This window comes from Oryctolagus cuniculus, chromosome X (assembly GCF_964237555.1).
Source record: "Oryctolagus cuniculus chromosome X, mOryCun1.1, whole genome shotgun sequence".
Taxonomy (NCBI): domain Eukaryota; kingdom Metazoa; phylum Chordata; class Mammalia; order Lagomorpha; family Leporidae; genus Oryctolagus; species Oryctolagus cuniculus.
In genome coordinates this window covers 130,369,313-130,383,211 of record NC_091453.1, presented here as the reverse complement: position 1 = coordinate 130,383,211, position 13,899 = coordinate 130,369,313, and positions in this window count along the sequence as shown.

The following is a 13,899-nucleotide window of genomic DNA, read 5'->3' as shown; positions in this document are numbered from 1 at the left end:
TGTGTTTCATTTTTCATCTCCTAAGCAAGAATGACCATCTATACACATTTATCAATGGAAGGGAAAGGCTGAGGGGTGGAAGTTTAAGTAATTCCAGGAACGATGAGGAAAAAGAGGACTACAGGCCCAGAAATTCTGCATGAGCTATTTTTCACAAACTCCAGACCTTAGAAATAAAAGGAAATTAGAAGCAAGTCAGCAGGGAGACCCTGCCATCCGTCTCCTTTCCACAGTTGAAGCATTACCAGTATGGACTCCAAGCTTTATATAATCAAAGGTTATTGCATGTTCAAAATGGAGAGAGAGGTGGGGCTCCATGTCTCCATGGGGCAGGTTTGGGAACATCACTGGCTCTTCACAGTTTCCACCCCTCCAAGTCTCCCCATCCCAGTACACAGAAACTTTTTCAGATCACAAGACTACTGAGGATGAAACCCCTTTCAGTATAGACAAGAAGTTTCTTTGAAGGAAGGGTAATGACATGGAGCTGAAACTTGGCTTGAACCAGATGGTGGAGGCCCCCAATGAGGAATCGGGCCTCAGGCTCAGCACTGGAGAAGTAAAATGGAAAAAATTGAAGCAAAGATTACCCTTCTCCTACCTGTATACCAGAAAAATGACTCCAGTATTGTGTACAAAAGGAAAAGGAGAAGGATGAGTGCAGATGAAAGAAAAGGTTCATTTTACACTCCAGGAAAGAAGAGAAAGAACCAGTTCCAGGACAGAAGCAGTGGGGCTAGAGACAAGGGGGCAGGCACAAGCAATGGTCTGGAGAAGAAAATAAATGACACTTAAGATCAAAGACTGCAATTTCAGTGGGCCTGGAGCTCAGGACAGTGTTGGGAGTGGCATTCAGTGAGGAGAGAAGGATTGGCAGATCAGTCATGGCTGACCCTCAAACCAGGTTAAGGAGTTTGGACATCGTCCTAGTGACTATGAAGACCTATTGGAAATATCTTTTTTTTCTTTTTCCTGAAGAATGACTTAATTCTTTTGTAAAATTCATATGTTCTCTTAATTAGGAAATAAATCAATACAGAAAACTTCAATGAAGAAAATTTTGAATAACTTCAATATCCTAACGATGATTTTTGTTAGGGTAAGCTTCGTTCCAACTGTTCCTTTATGCTCATACTTAGAGATGAGGATGGACAGAAAGGAAAGAGAAACTTTTCAATGATATCCATTTATAGATGCTATCTTGACATAAAAACAAAATATTTTCCTTTAGTTTAGAAAAGTATCTTAACCGTGATTGATCAGGCCCAGGTTGAGGTGGGGGAGAGATATGGGAAGGAGTAAGGTTAGAAGTCAAGGGGTTAGGTGGGAGCCATCATAGTCATCCAGGTGAGAATAGTGACAACTTGAAAGACACAAGGTTAATGGGGTTGAAGGAAGAGGTGGGGAGAAGCTGCATTTCAAGAGCAGCTGCACTAGGACTTGGTTCCTTGTAGGGGAAGATACAAATGAGTCTCCCAGAGATGACTCATCAGTCTCAAATGTTGGTGATTAGGAAATGTTGGTGCCATGATCAAAATAGGGTAAGCAGGAAGAGCAGGTTTGGCAGGGAGTGTTTCTTGGTGTTTGAAGATTCTATGGCAGGTGCATGAAGATGGGAATCTGGTGGATCTCAGATGGGAACAGGCTTGAAGATGGGGACCAAGGATTCACCCACACAGAAGTGAGCACAGAAACTGTGGGAATGTGAGAGATCTCCAGGGGAGAAAGTGTCAAGACACAGAACTGGGCCAAGAACAGAAGCTTAGAAAGTATCTCTGTCAGGAGATGGTAGGAGGAAGAGGAACCAAAGGGAGTCAGTAGGTTTGGGAAGAGGCCAACAGTCCTGTCTCTGGGCTTTGTTCATGAAAATTTTCAGAAGCTTTCCAGGAGACTCAGTTGCAAACTGCTTGGTAAAAGAAGAGAAAACCAAGTTTGCAATGTGAAGCAGGGATAGGAGCTGAGAGGCAAAGTGCTTCATCTAATGAGAGTGGAATTAGAAGCTTTGTCCAGAAGGCTGGCCAAGAAGAGGCCATTGGATTCGTCAGTTGGGATACCTTCAGTCACAGTGGTAAGATGAAGTTCTGGGGAGTACTTTCAGTCAGAGACAGTTGATTGGAAGCTGAATGGAAAGCCGTGATGAAGAATACATGGCTTTGAAGGCAATTGCCACCCTCTAGAAAACAAAGGAATAAATAAGTGGCTACAGGAGACTTACACAAACGTAGGCGTTTTTTCTTAAGTCTGCAAGACATGAGCCAGTATAGGAAAAGAGACTGGGAATTAAGCTTGGGGGTGATGATTCACAAAGATAGGACCTCAGAATAAGACTGCCAGCAGAGAAACATCAGCCTTAAGATCAGAGGAAAGGAGAAACAGCGAAGTAGAAATGATACTGTATCGTCATCATTTCCCACCACCACATTTGAAGTACATGTGCTGTACCAGACATCATACTGAGTGCTCCTCAGGCATTCTTTGAAGTCATTTTCATAAGAACCCATGAGGTAGGTATAATCATTCCCCATATTCCACAGAGGAAATAGATAACATTCAACAAAGATCAAATACCATACGGCCAGCCAGGTAGAGACAGGACAGGACGCAAACCCAGGTCTATGGGACAACAAGGTCTAAGTGCTTACTTTCACATACACTGCCCCATGTTAATGGCCTAGTAAACTCAAAGTAGGAGATATGACCAGCAAACAAGAACAGTCTAGCAGCCTTACCAGGAGTCTGGGAAAACCTAGTCTTCCTACAGTCTCCAGCCTTTCCTCAGGGCCCAGACTCATGGAATTATGATTCATGTTTGACAAATACAAACCTGAAGTCAGTGTTTGTCTCAGCACAGGTATCTAAACCAGCATTCATAATCAGGGATTGTGACACCGAGGTCACACCTAGTTCTTCTAGGATTACGGGTAGGTGTACACAGCTAGCTAGAAATGCCAAAGCCCCATCCCTTACCAACACACAGGGCCAACAATAAGGCTCAGTGGAGTCCTCCGGATCTGGATTTAAGTGCCCTCTCTACTACATATTGGCCATCTGCCCTTCTGTGAATTTCCCAGGTGCTCTACACCTTCAAATCCTCTGGAAACTGAAAATAATACTAGTACCTGCCTCAGAAAATTGCTTTTAAATTCAAATATGATAACCATGTGAGGTGCCTGGCACTGAATGTGTGCTCAATAAAATGCTCATGGCAGTTAATTCTCTTGTGTAGTTGCTGTTTGTGGAGAGAACATGGCTTACAGGCTGACAGTCTGGGCTCTAGTTCCTGGGTGACCACTTAATCACTCTGAGCTGGACAACTTGTTTCACATAGGAGACAATTTCCTCAGTTCTAAATTGGGGATAATTCACAGGTGGGTGTGGAGATGTATTAAGTAGTAGGATGGGTAAATGCTTTGAAAAGTACAAAGTACCGCACAAAGGTTAGTATTTAATTCTACCTTAGCACCACAAGTTCAGCCTTCTGGAGAACCAGGCACAAAGGATGGGAAGAGAGCAAAATAACTAAGTTAATGAATTCCATAAATCAAAACAGAGAAACTTTGGAAGAAGATCAAAACAGATTTTCTACTTCTCTGAAGCAGAGGGAATGAAGATCACCCCACTAACATGGGACAGGGCTGAGTCAGCTTTGGTCTCTGCTTGCCAACAGCTCCTGCAGGTCACTTGCACACCTGACTGGGCCACCAGAGGACCAACAAAGCAGGATTTGAGGGTAACATGCCAGAGAAGCAGAAGGGCACATGTATCTTAGGCATTGGGACTGGGCTGTGAAGGACGAACAGGTGAAGAATGTGGAAGGAGTGGGGGAAGTGTAAGAAATAATAAGAAAAGCCTGCAGAAGAACAGTGGCAGGGAGGGACATGACTTTGAGCAGCAGTGAGTAGATCCACCTGATTGAAGAGAGGGTTTCATGAGGTAGGGGCAGAGAAGGCCAATGAACCTAGAAAAATAAATCAGGGCCAGCTCTGAAAGGGACTCAAAGTGTCTGAGGAGCTTGTACTTCATCCTGATAGCCAGTCTTTTCCAATGGACCTGCCTGGGCCAGCCTCACATGGAGTTCTGAGCAATGTGACTGTTAGCAAAATGTTTTTGATTGATGAGATATACTCCATGGTTGGAACTTCACACTGGCTTGTTATCACCAGAGCAGAAGTGACTACAGCCAACAAGAGTGGCTGGCACATACCATTCAGCTCAGGAAGACATAAATCTGTGCAGATCTGCAGGACCCTGGAAAGACTAAGTTCCTCCTCACCAGACACAGAGTAGTAGGCCAGGAGCACTACAGAAAGAGCATACTATGGATTCTTAATGCTCCACACTTCCCCTTAAATGCTTTTCTCCTCATGTATGGCTTCTCCCTGCAGTGGGTGACTCCACCTGCCTCCTGGTAAGTTCTGCAATCTGGTGCCCTATGTTCACTTGGATGCCTGCATGACCTAGGTAGTCCTTGATTTTGCCAACTTTCAATCATTTCTGTCCTACTCCAGTCACCACAAACAAACATGAGCAGGCAAATCCCTCCCAAAATGTAGAAGCCATCTTAGCAATTTCTCTAGGCACAGGTATTGTGGAGCTGCTCTGTCTGAATAGGTTGGTCCTTTACAAACCTGACAATGACTAATCTGCCAAGTAGTTATTTTTTTTTTGCTTCATTGTTGAAAGATTCATAGCTTTGTTCAGAAAGGTCAGATTCATTGCTCCTAGTCAATTAGAGAACAATTTATTGTCTCTGTTCTTTCTGTGACCTTGAAGACCATGTGTAGAATATCAGCAAGGAGTCAATCTCCAAGGCAAAGTCAGACACACCTAAAACACCCCCAAAAGGCAGAAATTGGGCACATGAGCTACCTGAAGTTCCCCAAATTGGAAATTGGGTGGACTATGGGTCCATCAAATACACTGGGGATTGCCAGTATTTTATGAGCATGAGATTGTGTGGCAGACATTGAGACTCTGTTTTTACTAGAGCATTGTTTTACAATTAAGACAGTCACCAGGTAGTAGATATCAGAGCCTTGATTAGGTCCTTCTAGTAAAAAGAGACTTTTTTTTTTTCTCCATTGAGTAGATTTTTATTTCTGAAAATTTAAGTGGTTAAATATTTTTTTAACTTTTAATTAATGAATATAAATTTCCAAAGTACAGCTTATGGATTACAATGTCTTCCCCTCCCCATAACTTCCCTCCCACCCGCAACCCTCCCATGTCCCTCTCCCTCTCCCCTTCCATTCATATCAAGATTCATCAATTAAGAGACTCTTTTTAGGGATGGCTAAGTGAATAGCATGAATAAGCTTTATTACTCAGTTTTAATTTTACAAATAAATCACTTTATTAATATAGTAGAGCATCGAGATAAACTAGAATGGGATACACAATTAAGACAAGGTTTAGAGAAGCATAAGCCCTCGGAACTTTGAAGAAAGTTATTTGCTGAGTCTAAATTCATTACTCCTAGTATTTTCCTTATCTCTCTTGTTTTAATTCACTAGTGTCTACGTTAGCTTTATACTGAGCTTCCTTTATATGTTTGCCTATCTGTAATCTCAAGCATAGAACTGAAAGAACATCTTGGCCATCTCTCTTCTGACATCACCCTCTCTTTGTCATGAACTGTGATACTGAAAGAATCATACTTTTGGCACTTCTCAAACAGTCATCTAAGATGGACACTAATCATAGACACCATTTGATTCTCATTATAATGTTTCCACCTTTGTTTCCAAGGAAACCAAAAGGGAAAGAAAGACAGCTGTGCATAGGCTGCTTCCCAGCATGAAACACTGTGATTGCCTTTTCCTCAATCAACAGGAAACTTAAGTTCCTTGTCCTCTAAAGACAGATTGTATGGCATTCATAATATATGTTGGATGACCTCTTAGCAATTACCACTCCCCAGACTGTTTTCTGTTAGGATTTGGACTTAAGAAACTGGAATGTTTAAAAAGAGTATTCCAAGACCATAAGTGAATTTCCAAACAGGCACATATAAGTGTTTTTTCCACATGTACTGTGAAATCAAACCCAACATCAGAATCCCCCACTGTAGCTCTAGTCTAATCATCTTATGGGAAATGTCCAATTTTGACTTTTTCCATTGGGGTGGGAACAGTGTCTCAGAGACTTGGGAGTTGCTTGTTCTGTTAGCCCCTGTGGTAGAAAAGGCTTATTTGGATCTGATTAGGAGAAAAGTAATCATTCATTGAGGTTTCTTTTTGTTTTTAGATCAAGGACTAGAGAGAAAACATTAGAGACAGCAAATGTGGATTCAGGGACTAGAGAAGTTCTGAGAAATATGAAAAGTGTGATGATCTTCTTGTGGGATAACAGAGGATGTGATTCTGGGCAGCACTGTGCAGAAGAAAGTGGGGATGAGGAATGAGTTGGAAACCATAGACAAAGAGTGTGTCAGCTTTCAGAACATCACCCAGAAGTGCTAAGTACAAAAAGCCTGTGACTTTCTTATGGCAGGATAAATTAAAATGGGAGCCAGGAATATGATCTTAGGTCATTGCCCCAAATAAAGGAGAGGAAGACAAAGGAGCAAAAAGAGGGGATGTGGAAATGAACAGTAGCTTTAGAGTTCACAGGAAGGAAGAGGAGTATTTTAGCAAAGCCAGATACAAGGACACACCTGGAAGGTTTCATAGAACCCGACGTTCCCTATTTAGCACATTCCTATCTCTGCCTATCTGTACACTGATCTGAAACCCCCTGATACCTTACAATGTCAAATGACATTTCTACTATAACCAACCTGGGGCTCTTGGTTTCAACCAGGACCTCTGGCCACTTTGGACTAGCATGGGTTTTCCAAAAAGCCTACATCTGTACTATGCTTCTGAATCTGTCTCTTTCTGGCCATTCACTCTTTTTTTATGTTTTTTTAACTTTTATTTAATGAATATAAATTTCCAAAGTACGGCTTATGGATTACAATGGCTTCCCCCCCATAACGTCCCTCCCACCCGCAACCCTCCCCATTCCCACTCCCTCTCCCCTTCCATTCACATCAAGATTCATTTTCGATTCTCTTTATATACAGAAGATCAGTTTAGCATACATTAAGTAAAGATTTCAACAGTTTGCTCCCACACAGAAACATAAAGTGAAAAATAATAGATGATTTTTTAAATGATGATGAAATCAGATCAGACCTATTGTCATGTTTAATTCCAGTGAGAGTCAAGTTGGGAATTGATAATTTCTTCTTTTTTTTTAACAGAAGATCAGTTTAGTATACATTAAGTAAGCTTTCAACAGTTTGCACCCCCATAGAAACACAAAGTGAAATATACTGTTTGAGTACTAGTTATAGCATTAAGTCTCAATGTACAGCACATTAAGGACAGAGATCCTACATGAGGAGTAAGTGCACAGTGACTCCTGTTGTTGACTTTACCAATTGACACTCCTATCTATGGCATCAGTAGTCTCCCTATGCACCAGTCATGAGTTTCCAAGGCTATGGAAGCCCCTTGAGTTCTCCGACTCTTATCTTGTTTAGACAAGCTCATAGTCAAAGTGGAGGTTCTCTCCTCCCTTCGGAGAAAGGTACCTCCTTCCCTCCTTCTTTGAAGACCTGTTCTTTCCACTGGGATCTCACTCACAGAGATCTTTCATTTAGGTGGTTTGTTTTTTTTTTTTTTTTTTTTTTTTTTTTGCCAGAGTGTCTTGGCTTTCCATGCCTGAAATACTCTCATGGGCTTTTCAGCCAGATCCGAATGCCTTTAGGGCTGATTCTGAGACCAGAGTGCTGTTTAGGACATCCGCCATTCTATGAGTCTGCTGAGTATCTCGCTTCCCATGTTGGATCACTCTCCCCTTTATTTATTCTATCGGTTAGTATTAGCAGGTACTAGACTTGTTTATGTGCTCCCTTTGACTCTTAGTCCTTTCATTATGATCAATTGTGAACTGAAATTGATCACTTGGACTAGTTAGATGGCATTGGTACATGCCACCTTGATGGGATTTTTCAAAAGAGGAAATCCAAATGGCCAACAGGCACATGAAAAAATGTTCAAGATCACTACCAATCAGGGAAATGCAAATCAAAACCACAATGAGGTTTCACCTCACCCTGGTTAGAATGGCTCACATACAGAAATCTACCAACAACAGATGCTGGTGAGGATGTGGGGAAAAAGGGACACTAACCCACTGTTGGTGGGAATGCAAACTGGTCAAGCCACTATGGAAGTCAGTCTGGAGATTCCTCAGAAACCTGAATATAGCCCTACCGTTCGACCCAGCCATCCCACTCCTTGGAATTTACCCAAAGGAATTTAAATTGGCAAACAAAAAAGCGGTCTGCACCCTAATGTTTATTGCAGCACAATTCACAATAGCCAAGACCTGGAACCAATGGTAGACTGGATAAAGAAATTATGGGATATGTACTCTTTAGAATACTATACCGCAGTAAGAAACAACAAAATCCAGTCATTTGCAACAAAATGGAGGAATCTGGAACACATCATGCTGAGTGAATTAAGCCAGTCCCAAAAGGACAAATATGATATGTTCTCCCTGATCAGTGACTACTGACCGAACACCAAAAAGGAAACCTGTTGAAGTGAAATGGACACTATGAGAAACGGTGACTTGATCAGCCATTGCCCTGACTGTTGATGAACAACTTAATATGTTATCCCTCTTAGTATTTGTTTTGTCTGTTCTACTTAATACTACTAGTTTAGTTCTGTAATTAATACACAGTTATTCTTAAGTGTTGAAACTTACCTGAAAAGTGATCCCTGTTAAACATAAGAGTGGGAATAAGAGAGGGAAGGGATGTACAATTTGGGACATGCTCAAACCGACTTGCCCCAAACGGTAGAGTTAGAAACATACCAGGGGATTCCAATTCAATCCCATCAAGGTGGCATGTACCAATGCCATCTCACTAGTCCAAGCTGAAAAGCCCATGAGAGTATTTCAGGCATGGAAAGCCAAGACACTCTGGCAAAAAAAATGACCTAAATGAAAGATCTCCGTGAGTGAGATCCCCCTGGAAAGAACAGGCCATCAAAGAAGGAGGTACCTTTCTCTGAAGGGAGGAGAGAACTTCCACTCTGACTATGACCCTGTCTAAATAAGATAAGAGTCGGTGAACTCAGGGGGCTTCATTAGCCTTGGAAATTTATGACTGGAGCATAGGGAGATTACTGATGCCATAAACAAGAGTGTCAATTTGTAAAGTCAACAACAGGAGTCACTGTGCACTTACTCCACATGTAGGATCTCTGTCCTTAATGTGCTGTACATTGTGACTTCATGCTATAACTAGTACTCAAACAGTATATTTCACTTTGTGTTTCTATGTGAGTGCAAACTGTTGAAATCTTTGCTTAATATATACTAAACGGATTTTCTGTATATAAAGAGAATTGAAAATGAATCTTGATGTGAATGGGAGGAGAGAGGGAGCGGGAAAGGGGAGGGTTGCGGGTGGGAGGGAAGCTATGGGGGGGAAGCCATTGTAATACATAAGCTGTACTTTGGAAATTTATATTCATTAAATAAAAGTTAAAAAAAAAAACATTAGAATCTCAGTATCACCTCTCCAATCCCAAGATTACCTGGAAACCATGTAGCAGATCACCATTGTCCAACAGTGGCTATCAGATTGAAAAGCATAGCTACAGAATATTGTCCTTTCCCTCAAATGGAATTTCTGGAAGGAACAATGTACAAATGACTAATGATCAGCCCACCAGACAATGTGTCCAGACTAAAAGGGAGAAGCTGATGCCCTATGAGGAAAGAGCTAAGAATCTTTGTTTTACTATGCCCAGGCTACCTCCCTGCTCAATGAAGAGCTTTTGGGCTGATGGTCCTACTTTGCCTTGCTATAATACATGCCTTATTGACTATTTCAAATTCCACTTATGTGACAAAAAGTATAAAATTCTATCAAGTATTTTTTAGAAAGATTTAAGCAAATGAAGGAAACAGGCTTATTCATAAATGGAACATCTTATTATGAAAGAAATGTTAATTTTCCTCAAGTCGATCTACATATTTAACATGACCCCAGCTGGAATTTTGGGGGCTTAGACTGCATACTAAATTTTATCTGGACAAATTCCATGAAGAGAAATTGAGCATAACAAAATTTCTACATTCCATGTAATCATGCATTCAATTCAAAGTATTTCATTGTGAAGCAAAGAATGTGGACTGAAGGGGCCAGCGTTGTGGTATAGCGGGTACAGCAGCCACCGGCCCGACACTGGAATCCTATATGGGCATAAGTTCAAGTATCTGCTGCTCCACTTCTGATCCAGCACTCCTGATAATGCACCTAGGAAGGCAGCAGAAGATGGTCCAAATGCTTGAGCCCCTGCACCTATGTGGGAGACCCAGAGTAAGCTCCTGGTTCCAGGCTTTGGTCTGGTCCAGCCCTGGCTTTTACAGCCATTTGAAGAGTGAACCAGTGGATGGAAGTGCTCTCTCTCTCTCTCTCTCTTTTTCTCTCTCTCTAACTCTGCCTCTCAAATGAATAAAGTGCAATGTTTCTAAAAAAAGAAATGCATTGAATGCAAGTTAGTTTATATTTTCATAGTAAATACAGAGTGCAAAAACTGATATATATATATATACAGTTGATCAAGAGAATAAACAATTGAAAAAGATATATTTTTAAATAAATAGAGTCATACTTGTTCTAAAAATATTATAATGTATTCTGCAGTCATAGAAAAATGCCACAAAATGTGACAAAGAGACAGATTAGTGTAAGGAATATGTTTAAAGCAGACTCAAATATATGAATATTTAGTATATGATAAAGAAAGTATCTCAAATTGGCATAGAAATACGCTGAGATAAATGGAGAGATGCTTGGGTGAAAAAATTAACTTAAACCTTGTGATCTAGATGAAAAAAAAGAAGCCACAGTCTGATACGTGCTGCTGTGTACTTTCATAATCCTGTTTTATTGCTAAACAATGTTCCATTGGATAAATCTACACAATTTGTTGATCTACTTTCTGTATGTATGTTTATTAATCTCCTGTTGAAAGACACCCAACTTTTCTCCAGTTTTATGCTTTATTAATGCAACTGTGTGGTATTTTTTATAAACATGCATCTGCAATGCTCTTGATTGAATACCTAGAAGTAGACTGACTGAGTTTAGGGTGGGTGGGTGCTGAGTTTCATGAGAAACCACCAGATACTTTTCCAAAGTAATTGCATCATTTTATGTTCTTACCAACAATATATGATGATTCAGCTTTCTCTACCTCCTCATGAATATTTGATATTTACTGCCTTACGATTTTTAACTATTTTTGTTATACAATATTACTTATCATAATTTTCATTTTCATTCCCAAAAAGACTAATGATATGAGCTGCCTTTCTTGTGCTATTGACCACCTGCATATCTTTTTTGTGACATGTTCATTTAATTATTTCTGTCCATTTTTTGTTGGTTGCTTGTCGTTTTTTAAGAAAAAAAAAGATTTATTTATTTATTTGAAAGACAGAGTTACAGAGAGAAGGAGAGGCAGAGAAAGAGAAGTCTTCCATCTGCTGGTTCACACCCCAGTTGGCTGTGTCGGTTGGAGCTGCGTGATCTGAAGCCAGGAGCCAGGTGCTTCTTCCAGGTCTCTCACACAAGTGCAGGAGCCCAAGGACTTGGGCCATCCTCTACTGCTTTCTCAGGCCATAGCAGAGAGCTGGATCAGAAGTGGAGCAGCCAGGACTCAAACCGGCACCCATATGGGATGCTGGCACTGCAGGCAGCGACTTTACCCGCTATGCCACAGCGCCGGCACTGGTTGCTTGTCTTTTAGTTATTAAATTACATTTTGTTGCATATGCTGAATGCCAATCATTTATTAAACATATGGTCTTAAAATAATTTCCCCGATATGTAGCTTACCTATTCATTTTCTTAGCAGAATCATTTTAATTTTTAACTGACACATGAAAATTATATGTATTTATAGGGTACCATGTGGTGTTTCAATTCATGCATACACTATGAAATTTTCAAATCAGGGTAAACATATCTATCTCTTCAGACATCATTTCTTTATGTTAAAAATATGCAAATTCCTTTCTTCTGTTTTTAAGGTGAAAGGGTACATTATTGTTATCTATAGTCACCTACTGTGAAATAGAACACCAGAATTTCTTATTCCTATCTAACGTAACTTAGTACCTGTTCATCAATCTTTCCTTATCTCTCCATCTCCCTACTATCCCTAGCCTCTGGTAACCACCATTCTACTCTCAACTTCTATGAGATTAACCTATTTTCAGTTCCACACATGTCTTTCTGTATCTGGCTTATGTCACTTAACATAATGACCTTCAGTTCTGTCCCTGCTGTTGAAAATAACAATATTTCATCCTTTAATGGATTAATAGTAGTTGACTGAGTTTATGTACCACATTTTCTTAATGCAATCATCAATTGATAGCTACTTAAGTTGTTTCCATCTCTCAGTTATTGTGAATAGTGCTGCAATAAACATGGCAGTACACATGTCTCTTTAACAGACTGAATTAATTTTCCCTGGATACATAACTACTTGTGGGATTGCTGGATCCTATGGTAGTTCTCTTTTTAGTTCTCTGATGAACAGAATATTTTGTTTTTTATGAAGTCCAATTTATCAATTTTCTTTATTGCTTGTATTTTTTGTGTCCTGGCTAAGAAACATGTCATTATTTTTAAGTGATGAAAACATTTTATAAAGTTTTTTTGTTTTAAAATTTTTATTTTTTATTTTATATTCAAGTCTCTGATCCATCTCCAATTAACTTTTTAAAGATTTATTTATTTATTTACTTGAAAGTCAGAGTTACACAGAGAGAGAAGGAGAGGCAGAGAGAGAAGGAGAGGCAGAGAGAGGCAGGTCTTCCATCCACTGGTTCACTCCCCTGATGGCTGCAATGGCTAGAGCTGTGCCAATCTGAAGCCAGGAGCAAGGAGCTTCTTCTCAGTCTCCCACAAAGATGCAGGGGCCCAGGGACCTGGGCCATCTTCTAGTGCTTTCCCAGGCCATAGTAGAGAGTTGGATCAGAAGTGGAGCAGCCGGGATTCAAACCAGCACCCATATGGGATGCCAGTGGCTTTACCCACTACACCACAATGACAACCCTTCCAATTAATTTTTGTACTTGGGATGAGGCTAGATTAAGGCTTACTTATCCATATGGATGAACCAGTTACTTCGGAGTCATTTATTGAAAACACTTTCTCAATCTCATTGTATTGCTTTGGCACCTTTATCAAAAATAAAATGACTGAATAAATGCTGACCTATTACAAGGGTCTCTATTCTGTCACACGGATATATTGGTCAGTACTTATGCTAGTAATACACTATCTTGATTAGTATAGCTTTAGAACAACATTCAAAATCAGGTAAGTTCCAACTTTGCTCATCTTTCTCAATATTACCCTAGGTTTTCCCACTATATTGCATCTCCATAGAGATTCTAGAACTAGCTTGTCAATTTCCACCAAAAACTGTCACAGTAATATTATTGTATTACATCTATAAATCTTTAAATAAAATCTATAAATGTATCAAGAAATTTGTGAGAATTGACATCTCATAGACAGTGTCTTTGAATTCATGTTCATGGTACATTTTTGCATTCTTATATTGTATTTTTTAAGTTAGGAATTTTTTTTCCTGTAGTTTGCAACAAAATGGATGCAACTGGAAAACATTATGCTTAGTGAAATAAGCCAGTCCCAAAAAGACAAATACTATGCGTTTCCCTGATCTGTGGTAACTAATAGAGTACCAGAAGGTAATTTATACAAGTGAAATTGACACTTTGAGATGAGATGACTTTGAACAACCCTTGTTTCGACTGTTGAGGTACAGTTTTTTTTCATACTAT